The sequence below is a fragment of the Mytilus edulis genome, chromosome 10 (genome assembly GCF_963676685.1).
Source record: "Mytilus edulis chromosome 10, xbMytEdul2.2, whole genome shotgun sequence".
Classification (NCBI taxonomy): domain Eukaryota; kingdom Metazoa; phylum Mollusca; class Bivalvia; order Mytilida; family Mytilidae; genus Mytilus; species Mytilus edulis.
Window position 1 is genome coordinate 5778996 of NC_092353.1, and position 20040 is coordinate 5799035.

General features: G+C 33.1%; 1 protein-coding gene across 3 annotated transcripts in view; it reads right to left on the reverse strand.

Moving 5' to 3' along the window:
- The window catches only part of LOC139493215 (uncharacterized), a 66271-nt gene that overhangs the window by 40277 nt on the left and 5954 nt on the right, over positions 1 to 20040 (reverse strand). The window contains exon 1 of one of the 3 annotated variants that reach the window (XM_071281425.1): positions 18616 to 18898. The exons of the other annotated variants lie outside the window; for them this stretch is intronic. The gene's annotated coding sequence lies outside the window, so the exon portion shown is untranslated. Of the gene's footprint in view, positions 1 to 18615; positions 18899 to 20040 lie in introns of those variants that run through there. 3 annotated transcript variants of the gene reach the window in all.

The following is a 20040-nucleotide window of genomic DNA, read 5'->3' on the forward strand; positions in this document are numbered from 1 at the left end:
CTTTTAATGTTCTTGCTTTATGAGCATTTATAACGTCTTATGCCAGCGGGGGCATTATCTGCATATGGCCCATGGACACATTCCCCATTTAGTTTTTTTAATAAGTGTTTTTTTTTTCAAAGAAAACTTATCTCAGAACTAAATTGTGACTATTTTGCCAAGTGACTATTTGTCCGTGACTTTTTGTCTAGTGACTTTCTGTTCTACATATTTTACTGGTCAGTACTTGATAATAGTTATCAAAGGTACCAGGATTATAATTTAGTACGCCAGACGCGCGTTTCGTCTACATAAGACTCATCAGTGACGCTCATATCAAAATATTTATAAAGCCAAACAAGTACGAAGTTGAAGAGCATTGAGGATCCAAAATTCCAAAAAGTTGTGCCAAATACGGCTAAGGTAATCTATTCCTGGGATAAGAAAATCCTTAGTATTTCGCTTGACTTATAATTGATGAATAAATATATCCGACGCTTAGAGCTCAATGCCATTAATCTGCGTTTTATCTGTTTTCTAGATTTACTCGAACAATACTTCTTGATCACTGGCTGACTACTGCCACCATTAATAAATCCAAACCTGACCTATATTCGACTCTACCAGACTCGATCGCCTTTTGATATTTATACTTAACCATGCACATGCACGAGCAGTGGCGGATCCAGAGGGGGGGGGGGGGGGGTTCCGGGGGTCCGCACCCCCCCTTTATTTTGGCCGATCAATGCATTTGAATCGGGACATATGTTTGCACCCCCCCTGCACCCCCCCCCCCCCTTTGCCCTGGGCTAGCACCCCCCTTTCGAAAATTCCTGCATCCGCCACTGACGAGTACAAATGACCGCTACAAGACTCTATGAAAGATATCCAAATAGTTAGGAAGATGTGGTATGAGTGCCAATGAGATAACTCTCCATCCAAGTCACAATTTATAAAAGTAAACCATTATAGGTCAATGTACGGTCTTCAACACGGGGCCTATGCTCACACCGAACAACAAGATATAAAGGTCGATAAAAAAATCACTGGTGTAAAACCATTCAAACGGGAAAATCCAACGGTCCAGGTCTGATCTATATAAAAAAAAACGATAAACGAGAAACACTCTTAATAAGCTTTCGATCGAGGTATAATATATATTTGTTATTAGGGGCTGAAGAGTTCTGCCAGTCCATTCCATTATTCAAAATATCCATTTCATTATTTAAAATTGGCTATTTTTCAATGTTCACGCGTAATTCGATATTTAAGTCCTTGGTTACTCCTGTAATATCCGTTGCGGAACATATTGACTATATACCTTTTGTTCCTCTTTTAATAAGCTTTCGATCGAGGTATAATATATATCTGAAATTAGGGGCTGAAGGGTTCTGCCAGTCCATTTCATTATTCAAAATTGGCTCTTTCTGAATGTTCACGCGTACATATATGTATTTCGATATTTAAGTCCTTGGTTACTCCTGTTTAATCCGTTGCGGAACATATTGACTATATACCTTTTGTTCCTCTTTTAATAAGCTTTCGATTGAGGTATAATATATATCTGTAATTAGGGGCTGAAGGGTCATAGCAGTCCATTCCATTATTTAAAATATTCATTTCATTATTCAAAATTGGCTAACATGTTTAACCCCGCCACATTATTTATGTATGTGTCTGTCCCAAGTCCGGAGCCTGTAATTTAGTGGTTGTCGTTTGTTTATGTGTTATATATCTGTTTTTCGTTCATGATTTTACATATATAAGGCCGTTAGTTTTCTCGTTTGAATTGTTTTACAATGTCTTATCGGGGCCTTTAATAGCTGACTATGCATGCGGTATGGGCTTTGTTCATTGTTGAAGGCCGTACGGTGACCTATATTTGTTAATGTCTGTGTCATTTTGGTCTTTTATGGATATTTTTCTCATTAGCAATCATATACCACATCTTCTTTTTTATATTTCCTCATTTTTACGCATGTTGTGGCATTTAGGTCCTCCGTAAACCCTCTTATGGTCGATGCGAATCAAAATATAGCTATAGTGTCACAGTCAATTTTTTTTATATTTATTTCACTATTCACCGCTTCAATTTGAATAATGAAACATAAACCATTTCATTATTCATTATTCATTCTTTTTATATTTAATAATCAGGAATAATGAACTATGAATAATGGATGTACTTCAGTGCGGTTCATATATGGGTAGGCCCAAATTGAATACTAACTTTTTTGCAATCTTTTTAATGTTCATGTCGTGTTTTTGATACTTTTCGTATTTCATCGAGAACCCATAATATTTCATAATTGAAGGATGGCTAAAATATATAAATAAGAAATATATTGTTTATTTTCAAATACCACAAATATCTGCCAAAGACCAAACGACGGTAAATTAAACAAACAAGTTGATAGACGGCCTTCAACAATGAGCAAATTTGATTTTACCCCGAACACAGAGACACGTTGTTTTATACTTCGTGCTTAAGAAAATAGACACATGCATGGCCCAGAGGCGGATTTAGAGTGTTTTTTTTTAGGTGACCCCCCCCCCCCCCCAATTTTTTTTTAGGTAAAACAAAAATGGTTGGTCAAACAGGGAATTACCGAGGCTTGATTGCAGCGGACCCCTCTTCGGCAGTCAGTGATCCTACCCCTTATGAAAATTTCTGGATCCGCCACTGCATGTATGGCAAAACAGAAAATAAAAGTCAGGAATAAAAGACCAGTTTAAAAATCTTTGTTTTCTACTAACACTGTCTATTATTTTAAAAAGAATATCTAAGATAATATCTTATTTGAAAACTATTTACTATATAGTTTAGAGGATAGATTGATGTAGGTTTGTGTGAAATTGGTGAGAGAAAACAATGTTGCAGGGAGGATAAAGATTTTCATTGAACTTTTTATTTCACTCTAAGTCACAAGCCCTGATTTTACACATAATTTACAGTTTTATCTCAGCATGTTATCAGTAATCTGTTACATATATAAACTTTGTGGTCACACTTTCTCTTTGATTCACTAATTGTAACCAGATGTATGTTGATTAAGTAAACCTCTTAATGTTAAACTGTTTTATCAGAAATTGTTTTGTATAATTGGTATGTCTCTGTCCTTCCACAGGTTTCATTGTATTTTCTGCTCTGGTAAAAAATATGATGATTAATTTTAAAGAAAAAAATCTGGGACTATTAGACCCCGTTTACACTGACAAATAAGATCGATCTTTGGTCCAGTGTAAACGGGTAAGATCGATCTTCAATCAGACTTAAAAAGTCTACCTCTAGTGGTGGTTTTAAAAAGATCGATCATATTTGAATCGATCTTTCTTTTTGTGTAAACGCTTAGATCGATCGCGATCGATCTTTTTTCAGGTGTTTGTTATATTTAGATAGGAAAATAAAAGTCCGACCGGTTCTTTTTATGTTGTAGTGTAAACGCACTGGATTAAATAAGATCGATCTTGCTTGTGCAATGTAAATGCGAACTGGGGTGAACACGGCCCTTGTCTTTTTAAGATCGATTCAAATAAAGATCGATTCAGTTTCGTTGCCAGTGTAAACAGGGTCTTATACTAATAGTATAATAGTCCAGATAAAATTGATAATAAGAAAAAAATACAAGATTGATAATGAAAATACGAATATTTATTTTCCTACGATATACAACCTTCCCTGCATTTATCTGAAAGGATTTTAGTCCTCAACTTTATTTTCTATTCCTTGTATTTCTTAATCTAAAAAAAACATACGATATAAAATGTATGGTAAAAAAAGATCTAGATAAATTTCTCAATTAACTTAATGACTTCCTATTTTTTAAAACTGTTGTTGAAGTGAATTCAGGAAAAAACAAAGACGTACCATAAACAATTATTCCAGCATCGACAAAGGATCTGATATATATATAATATTCTTATCATTTCCGTGCGTAAACATTAACTCTTAAGTAGGCACGGGGTATGCATTGCCCTACCTGCCTAGTTTGTTTAAATGATCAAACAAACTTTCAATCCCCTTTCACTATCAATTCCATGCAAGTGTAATACGCAGCTGTAACTAATAAAAAACAAAAACTAACAGATCTTGGAAAAAGGGGGAGGGCTAAACAAAAATATTGTCCTTGATCTATGGATTCCTTTTTTTTATTTATTTTAAATTCTAGATATTGATTGAACTTAAACATACTTTGGAGTTAAGTAGTTTTGAGATTTTAGCTACCATTTATTTTAGTTAAACTGCGGAGTCCTTGGGATTTTTCTGCGTGACAATTTCTTTTTGGCTTACGGTAATTCATCTTCTTGAATATTTTGTTTTCTGAGAAAAAAGTTCTCCCTTCATGTCTTTAGCAAAGGTTTCAGGTCCAAAGTTGCATTCAATTTCTCCTGATTATAATTTTGATAGACACCCTTGACCCTAAACAAGAAAATCTGGAATAGGTGCAAAATGAAGACTTGCTGACAAGAAACCTGTATTTGAAAGGCAATCTACATTATTTGCAAGTGTTTGAACAACACATTAATGTGTCATTCCACAGCTGACCATTTATTTGGATTCCTTAATTTCTTCTTTTTTTGGGCATTTCTAAAGATATCTGACATATGTCTTCCTATGTAAGTCAATGAAGGCATATTGCCAAATTCCATTTCTACAAAAACTGAGGTAAATATGTCATTTGATAAATAACATGGTGTAGCTTTTGGTGTCATTTCAACGTCGCGCACGCCCTTGTCAAAATCAATTTTATCAAAAGATAAACGAAAAATATTACTTACACCCCCAAATAACTATCCCCCTTTCTTCCCCGTAACAGTACAATGTGTTTATCAATTTCTTCTTTTCCAGCCTGCCCATTAATACTTGACAATATCTGAACCTATGTCATTCTCTTTTTAAAAGTGTGTAATATTTGCTACTGTGCAAAACAATTAAAATTGCAATACAACTTAATCCCTTTTCAGTTGACATAGAATAAATTAAAGTATAATTATAAATATTTTAATATATTTCTTTTTCCATATCAACTTCTGATATCAAACTTTCACATATACATTGGCTAGATTTGATTTAGTTAGTTCTATAAATAGAACAGATTTAAGAACTCTATGTCTTAAATGTAAATACGTCTTATTAATAATAATATATACATATTGTGAAGCCAAGGTGGCCGAGTGGTATATATATATATGGTGTACTAAAAAAATATTGACACCGTATGTTTGTGGTATAACATCGACGCCACAAGTTAATTTTTTTCTGTTTAGTATCAAAGTTATATTAAGATCCATTTTGTTACATCTTGTGATCAATTTTATTTGGGAATCGCCAATGGCCGTCAGCAGGGTTAAAGAACATCTGTTGTTCGACCTGTTAGTCAAATGCGTTTTGTTTAAATATACTTTTTCACTTTTTTGGTCTTTTGGAAAATGTTGTTTGTGCTGTTTTTATACCCTTCTACAACGAAAGTTGTTTTACATGCACACGTATAAAAATTGTGGTTTTTATCCAACGCAATCATAGGTTTGAACGTAGTTTTCAATTTAGACTCGTATATATCCAACTCGTCTAAACATCAACCTAACAATGTTAGATCTGTAAAGGAGTAGGACCGGTAAGGACCGATTTTGGCCTCAAAGTTCAGATTTATCTGACAAAAGATTTTGACCACTTTTTAAACACTTAAGAGTCTATTTCATTTGAATCAATTAGTTTATGTGAAAGATTTGAACTGATTTAGACATTAAAAACGATCCGATTCAAGCTCAAATATGAAAAATCAACCAAAAATGCCGAAAAATGTCACTTTTTGGATGTTTTTTTGTCAAAAATGAAAGTGGCCGCATCCGTGTTCATCCTAAACCTTTATATATGTTATGTATTATCATAAAATACAACTTCCATTTCAATATTAAGGATGAACACGAATGCGGCCACTTTCGATTTACACGAAAACAGTCTAAAATTTTACTAAAATGCTAGAATTGTGAAGAATTCAGTAATTTAGCATGACTTTAAGGTGCCAGTACCCGATATATGTTCATTGTAGTGTCAAAAATAGCCCATATTTATGTAGCAGAAGCACTCTACTGTTCAATAAATAACTAAAAGTTTACATTTTATCAATTTTGTACCTCGCCGGGATTCGAACCCATGCTACTGAGATATCCTGACACCAAATCGCCTGCACTGCAGCCGTCCCGCTAGACCAAACGACCACCTGGGCTTCACTATAATAAAGCTTTCGGTGTCCGTGCGTTACCTTTCCTCGTCAGTTTTAATCTAGCGGCGTACTACAGTACATGATATATAAGGCATTGAGATGTTTTTGTTATAGATATATAAGTACGTCTGAGTCAGTGACAACTCTACAACAGATTTATCCATTGGATCACCAGTAATGATGGTGATACATGGCTGTGTACATTATTTTGGATCCTTTACTATAGATAATTGAGCTGATCTGTAACAATAACATCTCCAAGCCTCATATACCATGTACTGTAGTACGCCTCTAGATTAAAACTGACGAGGAAAGGTAACACACGGCCACTGAAAGCTTTGTTATTGTGAAGCCCAGGTGGTCGTGTGGTCTAGCAGGACGGCTACAGTGCAGGCGATTTGGTGCCACAATATCTCAGTAGCATGGGTTCGAATCCCGTCGAACCCATGCTACTGAGATATCGTGGCAACAAATCGCCTGCACTGTAACCGGCGCGCTAGATCACACGAACACATGGGCTTCATTAAAACGAAGCTTTCGCTGGCCGGGTGTTACCTTTCCACGCCAGTTTTAATCTAGCATCGTACTACAGTACATGCTATAAAAGGCATGAAGATGTTATTTTTACAGATCAGCTAAATTATCTATAGTGAAGGATCCTACAAATTAATGTAAGATACAGTCACAGAAATAATTATATTTATAAGTACGTCTGAACCAGTGACAATTTTACAACAAATGTATCTATCGGATCACCAGCAGTGATGGTGATACATGACTGTGTACATTCTGTATATACAACTCGTCTAAACATCAACCCAACAATGTTAGATCTGTAAATTTGCTTTCGCAATTTTTTTGTTCTTGTTATACATATATAGGGAAGAACAAAACAAATTGCGAGACTAAATTTACAGATCTAACAGTTCTACCTATAACTAACAGTTTAATACAGTTCTATCTAAAACTGGTTCTGACAGTTCTACTAAGAACAGTTTTAGGGTAGAACTGTTCTAGGAGAGTTTACAACAGTTCTATGACAGATTATTCTGACAGTTCTAACGAGAGATCAGAAGTTATCTCCACTGTATGATTCCAAAAGAAGATCCTGCATTTATTGTTTCCTTTTTTTTTTAAAATCAGGTCGTCATTTTGCACGATTTTTTTAAATGACTCATAGGAAATAAGAGAAATAAGAGAAAAAGGTAAGCACGTGTAACCTGCCCCAAACGTTAGATTGTGTTTACGGTAGAAACGAAAAGAAAAAAAACCTGTTTACTTAATAAAACAGAATAAAAAAGGTGGGTTACCCCAACCTTGATATCCTTTTCCCATTCTGGGCGTATCAGTGCATGTTCATAGATCTCCGTTGTAGAAAAACATCTTCCTATATATATCTATTTGAAATACATCCAATTTGGGGTCCTCACTGCGGACTGCTTTTAAATCATTTCGATTTCTTTCAGAAACAAATAAAATACAGAATTGTGAAAAATATAAAATTCAGCTTTAGAACATGTATATAACTACAGTCATTTTAAAAATGAATCATATCTTAATTTACTTGTCATAGTGTTTCTGAAAAACTAATGCGCGCCAATGTAATTGCGCAAACGTAAAAAAGTTAATCACAAAATGCGCGCAAATGAAATGCGTCCGCATAACTTCCACTTACGGAAAAGCGATTTATGTTGTACAAATGGGTATCATTATTTGCGAAAGAGTCAGTAGCAAAATACGACGACTGGGAAAAAAAAATCCCGTTTACTTCGTGAATATTGTGAAATTTGCGCTAAAACAGCTTAAAATTACTTTTTTTTTAGTGTGCCCTTTTATACGAGTATGCGGCACATTTGGTTATTTTTTTTTTTAAGAATTATCCATCCATCTGTAAAACTGAAGTGTGTTGAATATATTAAAAAGAAAGACAAATTTTAAAATGTATAATCTTAATCTTTACGCTTTTCCAATGTAATGGGAGATAACTTATTTTTAAAATAAATATTTTCCTCTGAAACAGATATGATTGTTGACAAAAAGAGTTACATCCCATCATAAATATTAACAAAAAAGTAATACGATATTTTAGAAATATCTGACAAAGTGCACTATATAGAAGTAAATTTCGTATATATACGATTTTCATAAATATCAAATGAAAGAAAAATGTCAAAATGTCAAAATATATTTAGTTTATAATAAGGGGGATAATCAAAACTGCTTGTTTCTAAAAATATATTCTATTTGTGTTGTTGATATGTACATATGTACTGCGATAAATACATGTTGTTTAAACTATTCATAACTGAATTATTCCTTATAAAAGACGATAAAAATCAATCAATGAAATTTAGCCATTATTCAAGCTCTTGTTATTTGTTGTGTTTTGTATTTTCTGTTATTTGGATAAAAGATAACCAGAACGTCCATGGAAATCTGACGAAGACCTTTACTTACTTGAAAATTTCTAAAGATTTGGGGATTTTCAAGATTTAAATATTGATTTACGTAAGTTGTTAATATTTTTCCAACGAAAGTTTCTTTTTTCTTCTTCTTCTTTTTGAACAATTATAATAAGCCCGATCGTAAAGTCGTCTTGTTTTCTTAATAACGTTTTCGCTCCATTTTATTTTGTACAACATGTATTCATCTGACAGTAGTGAAGCCTTGTTGACCCTTAAGAAGAAGAATTACTTCATCATTGAAATTAAACAAGAAACATAATATAAAAAAGAAGATGTGGTATGATTGCCAATGAGACAACTATCCACAAAAGACCAAAATGACACAGACATTAACAACTATATGTCACCGTACGGCCTTCAACAATGAGCAAAGCCCATACCACATAGTCAGCTATAAAAGGCCCCGATAAGACAATGTAAAACACGTTACCAAAACTGGCATTTAATTTCAAATTTACCGAACAAAAATTGATCAGTATAAACTTGTTATTTAATCTAAATTAAAGTTCAGTTAAATCGTCTGATATTAGTAGTTTTGATAAAAAATAAACGTATACCAAAACTGGCATTAAATTTCAAATTTACCGAACAAAAATTGATCAGTATAAACTTGTTATATAATCTAAATTAAATTTCAGTTAAATCGTCTGATATTAGTAGTTTTGATAAAAAATAAATGTATATTTAAACGAAAAATTTAACGGTTATAAACTAGATTTAAACCTTTTAAATAACAAATTTAAACTGCTATTATTTTTCAAATAAATAACAAATTTAATAACCAATAAATCGGAATTAAACTTAAGAAAATAAGAAATTTAAAAAAAATATTAAATTTTCATAAACTACTAAAATAATTCTTCATAAATCAGACCTTAAATTCAAAACTAGAAATTTAATTTATGAATAAATTTTGTAAACGTATCATTTCATGCAGTGCTGAATAACGCGCGTAGAGTGTTATTTAACAGTGTGCACCACATTTTTTATGTTATTTCGAATAGACAGAAAAAATATTACAGTCATTTCTTATAATTTAATTCTCAATTCCCTTTTAAACTAAGGCAAACCATGAAAAAAACGTTGATGACGTCACGGTCACATGACTAAATTATGTCTATGGACTCATAACAAAATAACGTCAGCCAATCAGAAGATGCGTTACATCCAAAATAAAATTATATATATATAAAAATATTAAGCGTGATAATAATGTACTACGGGATGAAGGCCATATGACTTATAAATAGTTGAAATATGCTTATAAACAGAAAAAAATCTCCAATGACTTTCAACAGACAATATTGCCTAGTATATGACTGTGCTTGTTTCAACAACGTGCCGTACATATTAAACATTGACGGTATTTGATTCTTTCAAAATGAATAATAGTATACTTCCAATGCATCTAATACCATACTACACTTACAGCAACTGCATAACTATCCAGGATAAACTAAAAATTTAATCTGTTAACGTTATTATGCCACTTTACAAATTTGAATGTTGTTTGAACTTGTTGGATAATTATCTGTAACATTCATTAATGAATAAATCTGTACAACATAGACTACATATACACACCTACGTATACAATACCATTGATAAATAAAAATATTTCCGGTTTCGATTAGGAGAACGCTGTGATTTAAAATCCGCAATCTTTTTTTTATTAATAGGAACGATTAAAAGTCCCAAATAGTTGATATGCAATTTTATATGGTTTCTTGATGTCTTGACAATGTCTTACAATTTTGAATGTTTTGTCAGTATGTGACCTCTATAAAGGAAAACAAAATTCCAAAATACTGTATCATTCTTAATAAACAGACGCACATATTAGTAAATACCAATTGAAAAAGTAAGTATTTAACTCTATAGACATTAGTTTTTCCAATCGTATGAACCAAAACATGGTTAGGTTTAGTCTAATATTTCTCGGTTTCAAAACCATCTGGTAATAAAAAATGTTACAATTTAAGCACTTCATAATGCCCGCGTCACACTGTCCCGATTTTTAAATACGATGGATACCCGAATGCGAAAATTGTAAGTTCGTACGAAGTTGGTCCCGATCTCTTTAAAATACCAAAACGTGACTGAAGCAAGTACGATGAATAACGAAGTCTATACGATGGTGCCGAAATTATATACGATAGCAAAAGATGGACATACGAAGGTTAACCGAAGACGGATATTTAACCTTCATATCTCAGCCGAAGGCTACACGATGGATTACGAAGGCTACACGATAGATTACGATGATGGCGCGATGGCCATACGACGTGTACAGCTTACGATGCATTTAAATTATAGGCGGGAAATCGGTCTTTTTGTCTAATTCTTATAAAACTTAGTTTATTATCCCCATTGCCTACTACATGTAAGTTGCGTGTAAATAAAATTGTTATGGACACTCTAGAACCAAAATGCTCAAAACTTGGTATGGTGTTACTCGTTAAGAATATCTTAAGCGCTATTGACTTTAAAGTTCAAAGGTCAAGGTCACAGTGGCAGTTGTAATACATCACCATTGTGGACACTCTAAAACCAATATGCTTCAAAAGATTTTAACCACATTTGGTATATTGTTCCTCCTCGTAATAATCAGACATTTTTTACGTTCAAGGCCAAAGGTCAAGGTCATGCAGATGGACTTTTTTTTCTCCTTGAAATAGCATAATACACAGGAAATTGGTTACTCATTTTTTACCTGCTGATTCGAAAGACAATTTTAAAGGTATTTCCAGTTACTGATTGTTTTTGTTCATTTCTAAAAAAATAGATTATGTATCAAATATGCATATTCAATTTACCATTTTCTGCATGTGTCATATACAAATATAGTGTCCATATTTGTCCCAAATATGTAACATACGAAGGGGTGCCACGCTCGGCATTGCCTTGTTTGAACTGTAAAATGTGTGCACTAGTCTGAATAATCACCCATAATTATGCCCATGTTTACTGATCTATCTTAAAGGTAAGGTAATGGGTTCGTTGATCCCTTTTATTCAAAAAGAGCTCTTTCCAGGAGAATATCATAATAATATAAACAAAGGAATGATGTTGGGGAAAGTAACAAATGCGGCAAAAATATGACATATAGAAAACAAAATGTTTATGGAGTAAACATTCGTGGGACAACAACTCAGACGATACATAAAAAATCAGAATAATGAAGAAAAAGTTGGTTTCCTGCAGTGTTGGTGTACGGGGCGCGTTTATGATTTTCATTATGTTACTTGATATGAAAAATTGACAAAAATAATATTTTACTTGTAAAAGTAAATCCTGAGCCTGTAATAGCTGCTCTTCTTGTTCCATTTGAATTAATAGAAACAACGCTGTCGCCTTTCTTGTTCTCATAGAATCATATGATATAAGCTCCATGTTTTGTGAACGTCGTTCTTAAGTGTCGTATTAGACTGACCAGTGCATATCGCGCATGGCACTTTAAATGTATTTTAGCACAAAAATTAACTTACATTTAGCTGGATTTATTGCCGTCGTAGTTCCATCTTGTCGCCTTCGTACTTTTATTCGATGGCAACACGACGGGATTACGAGGTCTTCACGAAGTCGTGTTGCCATCGTAAGACCTTCGGGTAACTTCGTGTTTCATTCGTGTAGACATCGTAATGTCAAAACTGCCCGATGGAAACGATGGAAACACGAATGCAATACGATGTTCAAAGATGCATTCCCGGTGACATTACGATGGTAAGGATGGTGATACGAACTCAATACGAACCCTCAACATCGGACGCACCTTCGGGGATTTTTTAACATGTTAAAAAATTTAGAACCCTTCCCGAAGATGTCCCCGAAGGCTAGAAAAAGTGGCCGATGGTTCTACGATGGTTGAAGATGGCAATACGAATAGCCCGATCTGGATACGATCAGTCCCGATTTTGAACATTTCCATAATCGTGTTGCCTTCGGCGTAAAAATCGGGACAGTGTGACGCGGGCATAAATAGTTTAATTTCCATTAACTGGACTTACAAGTGGCAACATACATTTTATATATAAGAGATAAAAATATCAAAAAGAAATAATACAATAGTATACATACAAAGAAAAACAAAGCAGTTTGAATATCATGCACTACACACAACATTATACGTTCCAAAATTATTTCCTCATTACCAGGTACACCTCAACATGAAATAGTTCGTAAAATAATTTGGCAATGAATTGGATGTTTTATTTAACTGCAACAAACACCAATGAACGGTATTGCAAGGCAAGGTGGGAGATAAACGCACATAGTATATACATTGATGTACAAAGTTAGTTTTATTATAATATTATAAGCAGATTCACAAACGTATGTAATCATTGTACCTATTGTAAGATGACCTGATTTCTGAGGCAACAAAGAATGGTACAAAAAGACTTGTCAAACTTTCCATGATATGAAATAGAAAAATATTTAAATATGATTTATACGACGGGTGCCACATGTGGAGCAGGATCTGTTTAATCATTGAGAGCACTTGAGATCACCCCTAGTTTTGGTTGGGTTCGTATTGATTAGTCTTTAGTTTTTCTATGATGTGTCCTGTGTACTATTATATGTCTGTTTGTCTTTTTTTATTTTTAGTCATAGCGTTGGCAGTTTATTTACGATCTATGAGTTTGACTGTCCAACTGGTACCATTCGCCCTTCTTTTTTTATATGGAAATAATTAAAAAGTGTAAGCATAGTTTTCTCGATAGAAACATATTCCGTCTCCTTATTAAAAATGGTAGTGTAAACCTCCAACACAACAAAGTCATTTGCTAGAATTTACAAATTTACCTTTGTGTTGTATGTTTTCTGTGCTATTATCCCAGTAAAATAAATAATATTTTGTTTCGTCTCTATAGTGTTCTTGTATATAAATTGGAAATACTATATCCTAAGCACACCCCTAAATAATATTACTAATGCGTACTTTCAACCTATGCACTCAAATAATAACGAGTTCAATTTCAACATGTTTTAAACTGCAACTGTCGGATACAAGTGGGAGGTTTAGATAGCTATAAAACCAGATTTAGTTTTTAATTAAAAAAATTTACCAAGTCAGGAATATGACAGTTGTTATCCATTCATTTGTTTAAGCTTTTTATTCTGCCATTTTTTTTTAGACTTTCTGTTTTGAATTTTCCTCGTAGTTCCGTATGTTTTTAATTTTACTTTTGTATGTTTCTGTTCCTAGTCAGGACCCTGCAATTAAGTGCGTGGCATTGACACATGTTGACATGTATATTTTTCGTTAATTGTTTTATTATTAATTAGGCAGGAAGAATTTTAAAATGATTGTTTTATAATTTTCATGTGAGGTCCTTGTATAGCCGACTATACGATACGTTTTTTTTTCTAATTGTTGAAAGCTGTAAATTACTTACATCGACGTCATTTGATATTTGGTAGATATTTGTCTTATTGACAGTCATACTACATCCCTTTATTTAAGTTTTTGAGGTGAGTACGTCCGGTAAAGATATCGGCAAACGACGGCAAACCACTATTCGATATAGGTGTTTTACGAATGTAGAAATTACAAAGAAGATTATTGACCATAGATAATATGGGATACTCGCATGACTTAATGTATTTTTGTCCCGGCCAATACAAATAATAACAGCACAAATATATATAAAAAAAACGGTTAAATATATTGGATTTGTCATTTCTTAAATCAATTTAAAAAGTAGCTAGACCTAAAATCAAAGTTTTCATCCCCTCATTTCTCAGACCAATGATCGAAATAAGGACAATGAAATTAGTTTATTTGAAAGATATATACTATAGAGTGCACTAAAAGCAAAGATTGATGTGGCAATTGAAAGGAACTCAGTGGTTGCTTTATTTATCTAACTAGACTTTTTCAGTATCATAAACCAAACATATGGATAAAGGAGTCTGAGACATATGATAAGTCCAAAATACAAAGTAATACACGTGTTCCCTAGTAGTAACCAGGTAAAATATGTTTGTAAAATAAAATTATATTGCCTTCCTACCTACCCTATTTTTTTTAGCACGTTAGCTGAAACACTTGTATTATTGTTATGTCTAATGTCTAAGATAATATAAAAACAAACTAGTATCTCAATATATACAAATTTTCAAAAGATATGCTTGTCGTATATCAATCGAAAGGTCGTAAAGATTTCATTGCAAAAACATCACTTTTACAGTAAAAGTGATGTTTTTGCAATGTAATCTTTACGACCTTTCGATTGATATAAGACAAGCATATCTTTTTATTTGTTTTATTTTTTTACACCTAATGACCCCATGCACTTAATTTTTTGGAGATCCAAAGTATGATATTTGTAATGTAGACCTGATAACCTTTCATTTGATATGCGACAACTCCATATTCTATAAAGTTTGATTTAGCACTTAATAACCCCATCCAACTTTTTTATGGAGGACAGGAATGTGATATTTCAAATGTACACGTTAAGACCTTTCATTTGATATACAACAACGTTATATTAAAAAAAAAATTGTTTTGCACTCAATGATCCCACCCAACCCATTTTTTGTGGACGTCAATTTGATATTTGAAATGTACGCTATATGGACCTTCATTTGATATGCGACAACCTGACCATCTGAGAAGTTTGAAGTTTTGCACTAAATGACCACACCCTGACCACTGGGATGAAAAAGGGGTTGGAATGTTCATTTTTGAGTAGAGCTCATTAAGACCTTCAATTTGATGTATCATATGACCCCATCTTGCAAAATCTCAAAAATGACGCAATATCAACTATATAAATAGAACTTATGCAACTTTCAAAGTCAATGCAAAACATGAACATTTCAAATTGATTTTTTTTTTTCAAGGAATGTTTTCGGTATTTGGTCAAACATATAACTATGTCATCCTCTTCAATTTCAAAAACATTTTAGGTGGTAATCTGTTGTTGATTCAGAAATACATGCCTCCGCTCGCAAAATTTCAAACTGCATTATCTCTAACACGACAGCAGATATCTCAAATCTGTTAAATGATAAATGATCTGCAGTTAAAGTACAACATTGAATCATCAAATATATGATGTAATACCAAACATTGGAACCGGAAGTCGTAGAGACATGGGACTACCACCATTCAACTCAGGACCACTTGACCATTCAAATATCACAAGGTTAAGGTTATAGTACACTTTGAAGATCAAGGTTAAATTTCCTCATGACCCGACATCGACCTCAAATTGAAGGTCTTGAACAACTAATAGTAGGTTGATATCTGTTACCCTATAAAAGATATACACATGTTACTATAGTTTAAAGAGTTATGTTGACGTAATTTTTGAACAGACGGTCGGACATTGTTGAGCTTAATGTATAAAATGTAGAGCTCGTCAAGAGGAACATTTCATTCGCAGTATGTATGCAGCAAGCTCTTATCATGTAAGCTTGAAATTGAAGCGATTTGTTTTTGCACTCAGTGACTTTTGACCTTGTGTACACATTAAAGGTCGCATGAATTAAAGAATATTGGCGAAGGTCCCAAGTCTCTACGACTTCTGGTTCTCAAAATATATTTTTTCGAAAAATGTTTAATTTTTCAAGGGAATAACTCCTTATTAGGGCAAATAACCTACTATTTTTTTATGTTTATTAACATTGCAATCTGTTTCTGTACATGCTGTCATTTACAATTCTATTCTATCTCTAATACTTTTTGAGAAAATTGTAAATTTAAAAAATAGCTTCAAGGGGATATAAATCTTAAAGGGGATGATGAAATCCTACAAAGCCTCATCCGGTAAAAGGTCATAATGAGGTCTATCGAAGGTTAATATTTAGTCTTAATGACTTCAATAGAAACGAGGGGAGAGCATGTAAAAAAAAATGCTGGAAGAAAAAAAACAACATAAGAAAAAGAACTAATATCTTAATTGTTTGTAAAACAATTGAAAGGTCTTTCCTGTAAAAGTGATGTTTTCGTTATGTACTTTGTACGACCTTTCGTTTGATATACGACAAGCATACCTTCTGAAACTTTTCGCTTTTAACACTTAATGACCTTATCCGCCTACATTTTTGAGATAGGAATTATGATATATGTAACATAGGGTAGATGAGCTTTCATTTGATATGCGACAACGCCATGTTCTAGAAATGTTGATTTTTGCACTTAATAACCCTATCCAACTAAGTTTTGGAGGTTGGGAATTTGATATTTCAAATGTACACATCAGGACCATTCCTTTGATATACAACAACCCTATCTTAAAAGAAAATTCATTTTTTGCACTCAATGACCCCTTCCAACCGATTTTTGGAAGACGTCATTTTGATATTTGAAATGTACGCTTTATGTTCTTTCATTTGATATGCGACAACCTTACAATCTGAGAAGTTTGAATGTTTGCACTAAATGACCCAACCCGTCCCCTGGGATGAAACGGGGGTTTAAAATTTTCATTTTTAAGTAGAGTTTATCAAGACCTTCAATTTGATATATGAGATGACCCCATTTGACAAAGTGCAAATAATGATGCAATATCAACTATATAAATAGAAGTTATGAAACTTACAAAGTCAATGCAAAACTTGAAAATTTCAAATTGATTTTTTTGTGTTTTTTTCCATGGAATGTTTTTGGTATTTGGTCAAACATAAATATGCTAACCTCTTCAATTTCTAAAACATTTTAAGTGGTAAGCTCTTGTTGATTCAGAAATACATGCTTCCGCTCGCAAAACTTCAAACTGCAATATCTCTAAAATGACAATAGATATCTCAAATCTGTTAAATAATAAATGATCTACAGTGTAAGAACAACATTATAGAAAAAGAGTTAGGACAATTTCAAAGTTTACCAAGGTCACAATTAATCATCAAAGATATGATGCAATACCAAACTTAAGAACCGGAAGTCGTAGAGACATGGGACTATCACCATTCAACTCAGGACCACTTGACCTTTCAAATATCACAAGGTCAAGGTCATTGTATACTGTGAAGGTCAAGGTGAAATTTCATCATGACCTGACATTGACCTCAAATTGAAGGACTTGAATTTCTGATCATCTTTGCAGTTTATAGTAGGTTAATATCTGTTACCTTTAAAAATATATACACACAATACTATACTTTTAAGAATCATCCCGTTGTAACTTTTAAACAGACGGTTGGACATTTTTAGGCTTATTGTATAAAATGTACAGCTCATCGAGAGGAACAATTTATACGCTGTATGTATGCAGCAAAGACTTCTCGTTTTCCTAATATGTAAGCTTGAAAATGCAGCGTAATTATTTTTTTGCACTTGGTGACCTCTGACTTTGGGTGCAAATTGAAGGTCACATGAACTTAAGATTATTGGTGTAGGTCCCAAGTCTTTACGACTTCCGGTTCTCGAGATACAATTTTTCAAAAATTGTGTATATTTTTTCAAGGGGAAATTACTCCTTATAAGGGTTAACAACAAAATGATTGGTCTTGTACATGTTGCCGTTTTCAAATCGATTCTATCTATAATAGTTTTTAAGAAAAATGCAATTAAAAGAAATTGATTCTAGGGGATATAACTCTCAAAGGGGATGATGAAATCCTATGCAGCCTCATATGGTAATACATCATGATGACTATCTACCTATTATCCAAATAAGGTCATGATATCTTTTAAAACATTTAGGGGGGAGGGGGGACCATGTTGAAAAAAATCAATAAAAGGGAGATAACTTCTAAAGGGGATGATGAAATCCTACAAAATTTCTCCAAAAAAATGCTGAAAGGAAAAAAAAAAAGAAAAAAACATTAGAAAAACAATAAGGTCTTTCCTCGCGTAGACGTAGGGAAAAGACCATAAATAGTCAGTTCAATGTCCAATATACCGATCTAAATCAATTGACTTATGCTACTATCGATATCAAGCCAGTCAAAATAGTTCACTCAAAGTAGTCCGAATATAAAAATATACTTACATCATATGTTTTCCCTTACTAAAGTAAATATTAAATCCTTAGGTTACCAAACTTTACAAATGATATTTTTCTCTCGGACCAACTGAATGGAACATAATGATTAAATTGTATAAAAACATTGTTTACATCTCGTGTCATTGTTGAAATGATTAGTTTCCAGGTTGATTTTCATAGGTACCTAAAGTTAACGACCCAGAGGCGGTAACTACCAAGAGTAGGTTTTTAGACACACGTCCGCTGTAATTATGAACGCCTACGTTATGAAATGACTTCCCTAACAAAATACTACCGTATTTACGATGTTATTTTTGTGTATTATTGTATATAGGTATGTTTATTATTCTTAGATGTCTAGACACTGGCTGGTCAATTTAAATATGTGACCTATATAAATATTGTTTCAATGAAAGATGCGTTTAACAAATACTTAAGTATGTTTCGATGTATCACTATACTTTAAAGATATGTTATTTGATGAGTGAAAATGTCAAGGCTACACAACCACATTGCATGTTGTTAAAGTCATAAGGTTAAACTAGTTCATTAATAATTATTGTTAGTGTCCGGTTCCTGATCCATTTGTTATGTGATATGAAGAGGAACTCTTCGTCCAAATGATGACAATTTATGTACAAAAAGTCAGGATAACATAATAAAAAAAGTAAGAACCCTCTTAAAGTCAATGGTACCTCCCTATGAGAAATAAGACAATAATGGGAGTTCCGTTTTCTGTTCCATGCAATAACACCAATAAAAAAGCCAAAAGAACCTCCCTTGATTTGGAATAGGTTTTAAAAATATTTTGTAATAACGAATCGAGCAATAATTTTTACATCAAATGGGCGTTATCAACGAGTTCGAAAAAACTAATAAACTACGATTTTTGCTGTTGAAAACATTTATAATGGAGAGATTAAGGATACAACAGATACAGTTAAATCTGCCTCATATCTTGAAACATCTATAAATTGACAATAAAGGTCGGTTGAAAACAGCTTTCCAATTGTGAATTTTCCATTTCTATATAGGAACATTCAAGCAGCGCGTGCATACGAAGTATATTTCTCCCAATTGATACGAAATTCCCTTGCTTGTATTTCCTATCATGATTTCATGGATAGAGTATTGCTGCTCACAAGGAATCGCTTTGCTCTTGCACAAATGTGACATACTGATTTATACTATTTATCGGCTGTGTTATAACATGAGCAATACAACGGGTGCCACATGTGGAGCAAGATCTGCTTACCCGTCCGGAGCACATGAGATCATTTCCAGTTTTTGGTGTGGTTCGTGTTGCTCAGTCTTTACTTTTCTATGTTGTGTCTTGTGTACTATTATTTGTCGGTTTGTCTATTTCTTTTTAGCCATGACATTGTCAGTTTGTTTTTGATCTTTGAGTTTTACTTTTCCTCTGGTATCGTT